Source organism: Ciconia boyciana, chromosome 36 (assembly GCF_034638445.1).
Source record: "Ciconia boyciana chromosome 36, ASM3463844v1, whole genome shotgun sequence".
Classification (NCBI taxonomy): domain Eukaryota; kingdom Metazoa; phylum Chordata; class Aves; order Ciconiiformes; family Ciconiidae; genus Ciconia; species Ciconia boyciana.
Genome location: NC_132969.1, coordinates 899,573 through 910,850, shown reverse-complemented (window position 1 = coordinate 910,850; position 11,278 = coordinate 899,573). Strand labels below are relative to the sequence as shown.

At 52.8% G+C, this 11,278-nt stretch overlaps 2 long non-coding RNA genes across 8 annotated transcripts; both read right to left on the bottom strand.

The window, feature by feature from the left end:
• Nucleotides 1–358: 358 nt before the first annotated feature.
• On the bottom strand, nt 359–2,052 carry LOC140645704 (uncharacterized). The gene is made up of 3 exons (XR_012040041.1): nt 1,855–2,052; nt 922–1,074; nt 359–484 (listed from the first exon to the last, which is right to left on the bottom strand). It is a non-coding gene; the product is annotated as an uncharacterized lncRNA (long non-coding RNA).
• A 4,278-nt stretch (nt 2,053–6,330) lies between these two features.
• LOC140645663 (uncharacterized) lies at nt 6,331–10,902 on the bottom strand. Of its 7 annotated transcripts, XR_012040033.1 has the most exons (6): nt 10,828–10,897; nt 9,575–9,749; nt 8,859–8,932; nt 8,132–8,253; nt 6,841–6,939; nt 6,331–6,470 (listed from the first exon to the last, which is right to left on the bottom strand). It is a non-coding gene; the product is annotated as an uncharacterized lncRNA (long non-coding RNA). The 7 variants fall into 7 exon arrangements; XR_012040034.1 differs by lacking the exon at nt 9,575–9,749 and having other exon boundaries at nt 10,828–10,902; XR_012040032.1 differs by lacking the exon at nt 10,828–10,897 and having other exon boundaries at nt 9,575–9,978.
• Between the last annotated feature and the right edge of the window lie 376 nt (nt 10,903–11,278).

The window sequence follows — 11,278 nt, the reverse complement described above, 5'->3', positions numbered from 1 at the left end:
TAGCCGATTCTTAGTGGTGGGATCTCCCCCAAATTTATTGCAATGCTTCAGGATGCATCCTAGAGGAGAGCAAAGGGGTGCCTCCTGGGAAGCAGCAGCGCCCATAGCGGTACCGAAAAACCCAGCATTTCTACACAAACCAGAACGAGGGACGTCTCCCTCTGTTGAACAGGACGGCGTGTAGAAACAAACAGAACTATCCTACTGCCACCTATCTTTCCTGGTGCGTCTTATGCAGAGCCCAGAACAGAACAGAGGGTGCCTGCTTCCCGAGAGGTCTTGCCCCTACCCCCCTTTTCTCCTATCCCCCCAAAATACCTCTTTTCACTAGCATTGCACCGTTGTGTCGCCACCGCCCGACTGCAGGAGAGGAGCTGAAGGAGTCCCCGGTCGACAGGTCGGTGCGCGCCGGAGTCCGCTCAGGCCTCTTCTCCCCGTCGGACGCGGCAAGACGAACCGGGCGAGGCTGTCGGCTCGGTCCCATCTGGGGTGCCAAAACCGTTATCCCACAAGCGTGAGGTCGTTTGCCCGGTGTGCGAGACGCCAATATACACACAGGGCAGAGGTATGTTTATTTCATGTCTGCGCAGAGATGGGCGCTAGGCAGTAGCTCCACAAAGTTAGCACAGAGTTCGGTCATACAAGTACAGTATTTATCCAGTCTAGCTATGCATATGCATAAGTAATCACACAAAGCAGTTTTCTATCGGTCTACATTTCTCTTATTTCAACTTAAAGCTACAGCGCTGCTTTAACACGCTGCGCACGCTGAGCGGTGAGGGCTCTCTGCTTGGGCCGGGCTCTCCAGCTCGAGGGGTGTGGCTTTTAGGATTATAACGAGGATAGTTTGCGGGAGGGTGCTTCTTATCACGTTCCTACTAGTTGTTTCGGATGGTTCCCAAAACATTTTAATTAGCTTACCTATTTCTTCAGGATGTGCTTCTCTCCCAAGGACAGTAATTCTCGTTTAGACGTTCCGCTTTCCAGCCTGCATCCTCCTTATCGGCTTTACCTAAGCCCTGGCCTTCCACCAGCTCCTGGTAGACGACGCTGTTAGACTACAACACGACCGTTCTTTGACGCCAGTCAGTGGGATCGGAATTAGGAACAGAAAGAACAGGACAAGCTAAACACCCACACGAGCCTCACATCCCTCAAAAATGATTAAAAACCCCAAATGACCCCCATTTTAGATTGCATTGCCTTAGGGACTGCCTCCTTCAAGTGCCCGGGCGGAGCGGTGGAATCAGTCACAGAATTCACTTGCCTGCCAGGAGACAGCCCTTGTCCTCGCAAGGCAAATTTTTCAAAACAGCGTGCTATTTTCCCATTTTATCAACTACAGCGGGCTTGCCCTACCAGCACGAGTTGAGGACGTTTTCCTGTGGGTTCATTTGACACGACATTAAGTTTTTAGCAGGCGCAAGCGACCAAGCGCGAGATAGAAAGTAAGCCAAGATACCGGCTGCCGTACAAAATTTGTTCAAGATTGTGCCTGCGGGAATCGCACAAAGCCCACGATGACTGAACAAGTATGTCGGAGGCCCCCCGGCAAACAGTGCCGACGTTTCGCGAAGCTCTTTTCCTGTCAAGAAAAGGACCTTTTAGACGGTATCTCTGTTGGAATTCAGGCTGCTTCCTACTCATTCTGGCAAGTTAGCTTTCACTGAGATCTTCAACCACCAAGCAACCTTTGTAATTCTTGCTCTCTGCCTACGGGGAATTTCAGCAAATCAGAACACTACTTCAAGCAAAATTCCGGGTCTGTTTCACGCAAATCAAATATCTAAGCCGTGGACAGGTGTCTGTAGAAAGACGACGACTTTAAAAGATAAAGGGAAGTAGAGTCCTCACTTTTCTGAAATGTCTTCCAGTCGTTCCATCGATTTAGCAGCCCGACCCAGCCGTCGAAATTCCGGAGCAACAGAGAGAGCGGTCGCATGTCCACGCCGTTCTCCCCTAGCCACAGAGCCTTCCGCTTTGCCCATTCCTGCCAACAGCCAGAGCATCGGCGCCGTAGCACCTTCGGAATAACGCACCTCCCACAGCTACGCACCTTTACAAAAGAACCGAGCAGTCTGTAAACAAACATTGCAACGGTTGCGGTAAGGGCTCAAACAGGGATGCCGATGTTATCACTCTGTGATTCAACAACCACTAAAAATGTCATTTTGCTCCAGTATTACAGGAGTTCATTGACTAGTGTCAAAAAAAAATTTTGTTGAAAATACATTGTTTGAAGCATGATTCCAAATGCAAACGTTAAGCAATTCTCGTGAGTCTTGAACTGAGCGGCATTCAGGATCTGACTAAAACAATGGCGGAACGGAGGGCTAGAAGCCCAAAACTAACTCACCATCCTGGCAACTATGGGAGACTTTTGGTGACTGTGGGGGAACTGAGCTTGGGAAGCTTTGCCCAGTCTGGCAATAGAAAGCTAAGGCCCTGCAAACACGGTACGTTTAACCAAAAAAAAAATAAAGGGGGGGGGGGGGATGGGGGAATATGTTGTTTTGTAGTTCCTCTGCTTTCTACACAGAACCAAAGCAGTTTTAGTTCAGTAATGAACGTTCACACTTCCACAGGGTACTCTTACAAACATCAGCCACTGCTAATAAGCAACGGATGTAGTGGGTACAGAGAAACCTCCTGTCCAGCAAATGCTTTAAGCTTTTCTACGTTCAAGACTTTACTTCCCAGGTCCCTGCAAAGACCCTTACTCTGCCCTGCCCCACCCAACCCGTTCTATTCGGAATGACTGCTGAAAAACACGACCATTCCACAGCAAGTAAGCAAGTGACATCCCGACCCAGAGCTTTCCCTTACAGCACAATGCCAAAGCCAAGCCCAGAATTTTTACTTGCTGATGACCGGCAGCGTGCAAGAGCAGAGCCGGACGCGAGGACTTCCCTCCGGGATGGCTGATCCACTGGTGCGCGCACACGCATGCGCGGTGCCGAGCTGCAGTTGCGGCTTCCGACCCTCCCAACGACCAAACGTCAATACCTCAGGGGGGGAGCCGCGCATGCGCGGTGGTGCATTTTCAAGTGCTCGCTGCTGCCGTTCAGTGGATCAACGTCGGTACTGCAGCTGGGGAGGCGCGCATGCGCGGTGGGGCAATTTTTTTGGTGCTCGCTGCTGCCGACCGGTGGACAAAGGTCGGTACTGCAGCTAGGGAGCCGCGCATGCGCAGCGGCGGACTTTCGAGTGCTCGCTGCTGCCGCCCGGTGGACAAAGATTGGTACTGCAGCTGGGGAGCCGCGCACGCGCGGTGGTGCATTTTCCCGAGCTCGCCGCTGCCACCGTGTGGACAAAGGTCGGTACTGCAGCTAGGGAGATGCGCATGCGCGGCAGCGCATTATTCCCGAGCTCGCTGCTGCCGCCCGGTGGACAGCAGTCGGTTACTGCAGCCTGGGAGCCGCGCATGCGCAGTGGTGCAATTTCTTGGTACTCGCTGCTGCCCCCGTGTGCACAAAAGTCGATACTGCAGCTGCGGAGCCGCTCATGCGCAGTGGTGCAATTTTTTTTGCTGCTCGCTGCTGCCGCCGGGTGGACAAGATGCAGTACTGCAGCTGCGAAGCCGCGCATGCGCGGTGGTGCATTTTCCCGAGCTCGCTGCTGCCGCCGTGCGGACAGACGTCGGTACTGCAGCTAGGAGTCGCGCATGCGCAGTGCCGCTTTTTCGTTGTGCTCGCTCCTGCCGCCCCGTGGACAAATGTCGGTACTGCTGCTGCGGCCCGGCGCATGCGCGGTGCCGCATTTTCCCGTGCTCTCTACTGCCGCCCAGGGGAACAACGGCGGTACTGCAGCTGGGGAGCCGCGCATGCGCGATAGCAGGTTGTTTTTGGTTTTTTTTTTGTGCTCGCTGCTGCCTCTGTGTGGACAGAAGTCGGCACTGCAGCTGGGGAGAGCTCGCTCTGTCTTGTTGCCATTTAAAATTTCTTCATCTACATCCTCTTTTTATGCACTTTTAAACTCCTTTTTGTAGTCATATATATGAGTTCTTTTTCTATTTTATAACCCTCTATACCTCGATTTAGATTTTTTTCAGATTCTACCATCCTTTCTATAAGAGAGTAGACAGAGGGCTTTCTTGTCAAATCTTTTGACGTATATATACATAAAATTTTTCAATATACATAAAAAGGAGAGATTTTTCTCTACTTCCATGCCTCACACCCATATTTACAGGTTTTCATTATTTAATCCCTCCCCCACCAATTCTCAGGCATTTGGGGGCTGTCACCCCCCTTTCGGGGGCTGAACTGTCCCGTGACCCCCCCATCCCCCCACTCACCCTGCTCCTCTGCCACATCACCATCGTCCGCCCCAGTGACACTGGGGTGCCCCAATAGACAGCATCACTCCCCAGCCTCCCCCCTTCTTCGTCACACCCAAAAGACAAACAAAACAAGAGAATCTGCCCCAACTGCCAGCTCCTTACTTTCGTCAGGCCATTTACATATGTACATGCCCCACCAAAAAAGGGGAGCTCCGCTAGAAAAATAAAGGGGGGGGCAGCCCCCCAAATGCTTGCAGCCCCCCCAGGCCCTGTCCCGCAGCCTGGCAGCCGCCCCACGCCATAGGGGAGCGTGCCCGAGGACGGTGCCACGTCTCTCGCTCGGCCTCTGCTCCGCCATCTTCCCCCTCCCTTCCCGCGCTGCGACCGACTCCCCAGGGCAACAAACGGCCCCGGTCCCTCTCGGCCCCGGGCTCTCCCCACCACCTGCGGGGCACCCACCGCACACAGAGCCAGGAGCCTCCAGCCACAGGGCTGGCCCCTGACCCTCACCATGCTTCACCACCCGCAGGGAAACCTGGCCGGGGGGATCTAGGGAGCACCACCAGACGCTTACAGCAAGACCGCTGAAAAACAAAAACCCCACATTCCCTTTCAGCACATGAAAAAAAACACCACAGCAGAAAGTACAGGGATTCAGTCGGAATAAGGGATAGGAGAGGAGCTGAGCTAAAGCAGGATTCTAGGGAAACGGGTCCGCTCCAGATACAGCGCACGCTTTAACAGCTACACTGACTGCAACGCTTCAAATCCCTATTGAGACCAAGCGGTAGGATTTTCAACACCTTCTTCACCTAAAAGCGAACGCTCTTGCTGCTCTTGGAAAACGTCTCATCCCTTCCTTCCAGCACTGCTGCAGGGAGACAGCCCCGTGAGGCTGCAGGACAAGGCCGGACCGTCATCAGAATCTACGCTTACGGATCCACCACGACGGCTACGGCCCTCGCACTGCTGCTGCTGCACGTCTTGCTCGCTCGGTTAAGAAAGCTGAAAGGGAAGTGTAAACCTTTAGAGAGTAACATGGAAAATAAAGAACACATCTCAGTAATTCACTCTACGCTAAAAAGGTGGGCGTATGTTTATAGACATCCAACAACAAGACTTACACTAGAAAAGCATTTGAGTTTCCTTTTGCATTCATTTAACTTGCACAGCTGGGATACCGTTAAACCATCTCTCTCCAAAACGCACGGTTATTATGTGACCGGGGGGGGTTGTGCGCTATGTCACTAGGAGGGACATCTGCCCAGCTGCGCTGCCCAAGAGAGACGCTACTGAAGCGCCAGGGAAACGCACCATGGAAAGAGGGGCAGAAATAAAGTACTGCCGAGCACGCCGTCAAAATACCGGGGAAAAACCCCGTAACGTTCAGTTGCCTCTCTCTTGAAACATGGAGAACAAATACCTCACTGCTGAAATACACCTCCTAAGTTGCATGCCACAGCTATTGGGCACTTACAGTTTCAACAGTGCCAGTCGCTTTGTCAATGACACCGTTTTAACTTCTCTTTAAAGTTTCCATTTGATAGAAAAGTCAGTGAGATAAGAGATCCCCCAGACGGTTTCACTGGGGGGGGGGGGAGGAGGGGGGGAGGTGCAGAAATCAAATCCCCAGTGCTGCAATACATCAGGCTACCAAAAGGGACCGGCAGATTTGCTAATGCTTTTGGCTGTACTGAAGCATGCAGAGGAACGCCTTTCCATCATATCTCGGCTGTTACAACTGAGAACCAAAGACCAGCGATGCCATCAGCTTTTGGAAGACGTGCTGGGCTTGGGTCCTTGGAAGGAAATTGACTTTTATGGGTGTTTGTAAAGAGAGTGAAAAGTCTTGTTGCTGATGACTTCTACTGGCACGTCCAGCCGCTCCGATGGGAAGTTCATCAAATGCAACTTCTTTGAATGAGAAGGATTGCCAGTCGGGAAAATCTCTTTCCAACTGAAGTCAAAAACTACACACTGTAGCTTCAGGAAAAAGGACCTTCTTGAAGCAGTAACTCACCAAAACCACATCACTGGCGGTACTTACAAGGCTGCTAACGCTTCTTGGGAAAGCCTGGAAAACACGCGGAAGCGACGCCCATTTGTCCCGTTTTGGCCACGTCTCTTCTTTGACCTTGACGGCTTTTCGTACGGATGCTAGGATCGCAGTAAGGCTTTTCAAGTACTGCTACAAGACATTTTAAAACCTTACTGACTGAAAAAGCAGAAAGCTTTTCCCAGGAAAACAAAGGCTCTTTCTTCTGAACACCTCAACTCTTCCCAACAGTTTCTTTCCTCTTTTAGTACAAAATTATTTTCACAGTATCATTTCATAGGAAGCACACAGAAGATTACGCTTTCGGGAAGAGAAAAGAAACGGAGGGAAGTCAGCTTTGCGTAGGCACGCTCCAGAACACGCCTTTTTCTATCCGTAGTATTTGTGTTGAAATACTTCACAGAAAAACTACAGGAGGAGAGGTGGCACATTCTTCACCTTAACTTTCAAGTCCCCGCTACGAGTACCTTAGGAAAAACGCAGGCACACATCGTAGACATACCGTGGACTTGCAGACCACTACGGATCCTTTCCGTCCGTCTTGCACTTTCCTGGCAGAAGAAAGGGCGACCGCGGCGAAATGGTGGCAGCTGACATTCTGCTGAGAGAGGAAAAAAAACCCTTTAGCATAAAGCTGGGTAGGAATCTAAAGCTTCCTGTTTTGGTGAAGCTTGGTGAAGACTACAACTGAGCGGAGGAAAAAGTGTTTTGCATCGTCTTTGGAACAGTTGACGATACAGGCCGCTAGAGCTTGTGCGCTTTTTAGACAACCGTGCCTTTTTTTGACTCATGGGCAGCTTTGGTATGCGCAGCAAAAAGACGCAGCAAAAAGCGCAGCAAGAAGACGGCACGCCCTCAGACCCAGAGCACAACCCTCCGGACGGCCACACGCCCCTCGCTGTTTTGATGAGGAGCCGCCGAGCATCCCTGCGAGCACAGCTGCACGCGCAACATCACTTTCACCTACGCCGATTTCAGCGGATGTAGTTTCTGAAGCTTTACACCGAAAACCGTATCTTGACACTTCGCCACAGGAGAAGCGATCCGTAACTAGAACCCCACAAAAACCTAGAAACACCACTTGCAATCCCACAGCAGCGACAGCTTCAGAACTATTTAGACCAGGAACAAGGGAGAAAAATAACACCGCTTCATCGCGCGCACGGGAAAGCGGCAGAGAAAAGGGTCAGCATTCGTAGCCCTCACAGGAAACAGGCATTCTCCTTCCCTTCCTAAAGCCCTCTCTTGGGTCTAAATACCGCAGCACTACCGTGGCAGTATCGAGAGCAGGGAACAACAGCCCCGCCGCTGGACATTTACGTAGCGGCATACATAAACAGAGGGACACGTTTTGCCACCCACAACCCTGAACTTCCTGAAAACTCACGTTTACCAAAAAAAGAGCCGCTTGGAGCATACTGCCCAGCAGCGTTTGGCAATAAAACTGCCATGTGGTGGACCCACGCAAATTGCTCGGTAACTTGCTATTTGCTTGGCCTTGTTTTTCTTCCTTCGGAAATTCTACTTGCGGCCAAGTTATTCACTACGGCTTCAAGCATTGACCTTCCTGGGATTACCAGCACGTCTACACAGGCAAGTAACTTACCTGCTCTTCTACCGTTGTCCAAATTCCAATTACAGTCATGAAAGAGGAGTGAGAGAGAAGAAAAGGAGAGCTCAGGCAGCAAGAGAGCTCTGCAGGCTGCCGCCACTCAACGTCGCACTCTTCTTTTTAAACCACACACACGTGCCCCCCCACAAAAAAACAGACCAAAAACCCCGTGACCTTGTACCTTTTTTCTTTCAGAGCTCATCCCTGTCTCAGCACGCCGTCTTGTCAAAGCGTGAAGTGCAGATGATCTGTAGCCCAATGACATTTGCGTGCGATGGATACGTGTTCAGAAGGAGTCCAGATCTGTAAGACGGGTGCCATTTTGGTGGGTTTAATAATCATCACTCGAGTGTATCGACGGACACGTTTGGGAGGAAACTAACTGTTGTGGTTTAGCCCCAGTCGGCAATTAAGTGCCACCCAGCAGCTGGCTCACCCTCCCCCCCCAGGGGATGGGGGAAAGAAGCCAAGGAGCAAAAGTCAGAAAACTCGTGGCCTCAGATAAGAAGAGTTGAATCATTGGAACAAAATAATAAGAAGAATGAATTATCATGAGAAGGAAAACAACAAGAGAGCAAGAGAGGAACAAAACCCAGGAAAAAACAAGGGATGCAAGCCCTCACCACCCGCCGACCGATGCCCAGCCACTCCCCCAGCAGCGATCCCTATCCCCCGGCCAACTCCCCCCAGTCTCCATACTGAGCGTGACGCCAGATGGCACGGAATAGCCCTTTGGCCAGCTTCCATCAACTCTTTTGGCCGTGTCCCCTCCCAGTTGCTCGTGCGCCCGGCAGAGCGTGGGAAGCTCAAAAGTCCTTGACCAGTGGAAGCATTTCTTAGCAACAACTAGAACATCACTGTGTTATCAACATTATTCTCATCCTAAAACCCAAAACACAGCACTATACCAGCTACTAGGAAGAAAATTAGCTCTATCCCAGACGAAACCAGGACACTCATTCCCTTTTAAACGCAGCGTCTCCTTGGGGGAAAAAAAAATGTGTTAGAGACGGAAAAAAAAAAATGACAACTCGGGGCTCCCAACCACCACCGAGCAGTGGGGAAATTAACGAAAGTGAAGACAAAGAGCAGCAACGCTGTAATCCTGATCACGGACTTCAGAGACCCTCCAAGTCTACACCTCAAGCCTAGGAATGACTAGTCCTTTTTTGGAAGGACAAACTTTTTTTTTTTTTTTTTTAAAGTCCTAGACTGAAGGCTCCACGGAAGAGAATGCGGATTGACCCACAGCACAGCATGCCATCAACACTCTAATGAAAAAACAAAAAAATGGAATAAAAATCAAGTTGAAATGTCAGTTTCCATCACATTTCACTCATTCTATTTCTACTGGCATCTAGGTGCTCCAAAATTAACTCTACTGACACCATAGTTCACTAACAGTGTAGTTGTGCATATAAAAAGAAAAGGCTCTTGCCAACTTGCCCATAAAGTCAGTCTGAACAAACAGAAGAGAAACACTTGACCCTGAAGAAGGTAACAGGCAGCTCTTCATTTATCCGAGATGAAAGTTCATTCTTTTACCCGAAAGGAGAACCTTCGGAACTGCCAAGGGACCAACCCAGGAACGAGGCATGCTCTGTTACCCGCAAGTCTTCATCACCTTTTCTGCACTGGCAGCAGATTTGCCTTTTCTCTGGGTTTCAGGCGGAGCATCTGTAGCGTCCCTGAACTCGCAAAGGTTTCTCCCCGCTCCCCCGGCCCCATACGCGCGATTCCCTGAGCGGCAAGCGGGACCGACCACACAGGATTTTCTGCACGTGACGCCGAAGGTGACACTGGGAAAAGAGGAGGCAAAAAATGATCCTGTTTGTCACACCCAGCCGACGGGGAAAACACAGGGGAGGGTTCTGCCAGAGGGGCCCTGCGGGGCCAGGCCGTGCACCCCGGCAGCTCCAACCGACCGGCCCCTCTCCCCTTTGCCAGGTACCGGGGAGACACCGCTGCCTCCCGCTGCCGCCTCGCCCGCGCCCCCTCGCAGCGGGGCTGCCCCAGGAGAGCCGGGGCACCCCCACCTCTCCCCCACCCCCAGGAACGGGACCGGGAGACACCCTCCACGCAGGGAGGGGCGCAGGGCGTGGATTTAATCCCCGAGGGAAGAGGCCAGGCTCCCCGCTGGCAGAAGGACCGCTCGCCTCCCTGCTGCTCAGAGCCGCTTGCTGGGGACAGCCCGGCCTGCGCCCGGCCGCTCTGCAGCCCCGCTGGGAGCGCAGTCCGGCCGACGGATGCTCCAGCGAATAGACGCTCCTGCTCGTGGCCGCCCCCGCTCAGCTAACGTTGCCTCTGGCTAACGCACGCTCCAGACAGCGGACACCCCATCTGCTTCCAGCTCCTCCTCGCTACAGCTCTGGCTAACCGAAGCTCCAGCTCCGCACCGAAGCTCCGCTGGATTTCAGCTCCTTCTCCTTACGAGCTCCAGCTATTTGCCACAGTCTGGGCTTTCGACAAGGTCGGAAAGCGGTCGCTGTCAGAACTGGAATATGACTATTAAACATCACAGCTGTACGCTGTGGAAATACCGATTCATTAGTTTGTACGATTAAGTACTTAAGAACTATTCTCAGCAGCGTACAAAGAAGAGCTGGGCTCCAAGAGGGCGTGCGGGGTCTGAAAAGCACCCTTCCCCCCCCAGAGGCCACCTCAGACCGTGAGGCTGGCCCGGGGCATGCCGGCCTCCCGAACTCTGGGCTCCGACGCGACCAGACCCCCACCCTCCAGGGAGGGTCCGTGCACCCTGCCCACCCTCTGCTTTCCCCCGCAGCCCCCAATGCCCTCCCCCCGCCCTGCACAAACAGCCAAACTGGCTTCTGCTTTGGGCCCCCAAACCGGCTCCCATTTCTGAGCCCACAAACCCACCTGCTCAGCCTGTTCCCGAGTCCCAGAAATGCAGCACTTCACCTCTGCTCCTCAGCCCAAAAACGTACCGCTCGGTCCCCTCTGGCAGGTCCTGAAAACGCACGACTCAAGCCGTTTCTCAGCCCCAAAGTCAGCCACCTCAGCCTCTTTTCAAGCCCCGAGAACACAAGACCTGCTCTCCATTTTCAGGCCCCAAACCAGCTCACCCTCTCTGCTTTCCGACCCCTTTGCGGTCCCCATGCGTGATGCTGCGGGGCGGGGGGAGCGGAGCCACCCCACAGCCCTGCACCCCCAGGGCCACACGTGCACTTTTGGGGAGCGCTTGGGCACTGCGGAGGGCCCGGCCCCACACCTCTGCAGGGCCGCACCAGCACAGGCAGGGCATCGCTTTATCACGGCTGCTTCCGGCTCGCTTTCTCCGGCACTGGTTGGGGGTGCCGGGCCCGCACCC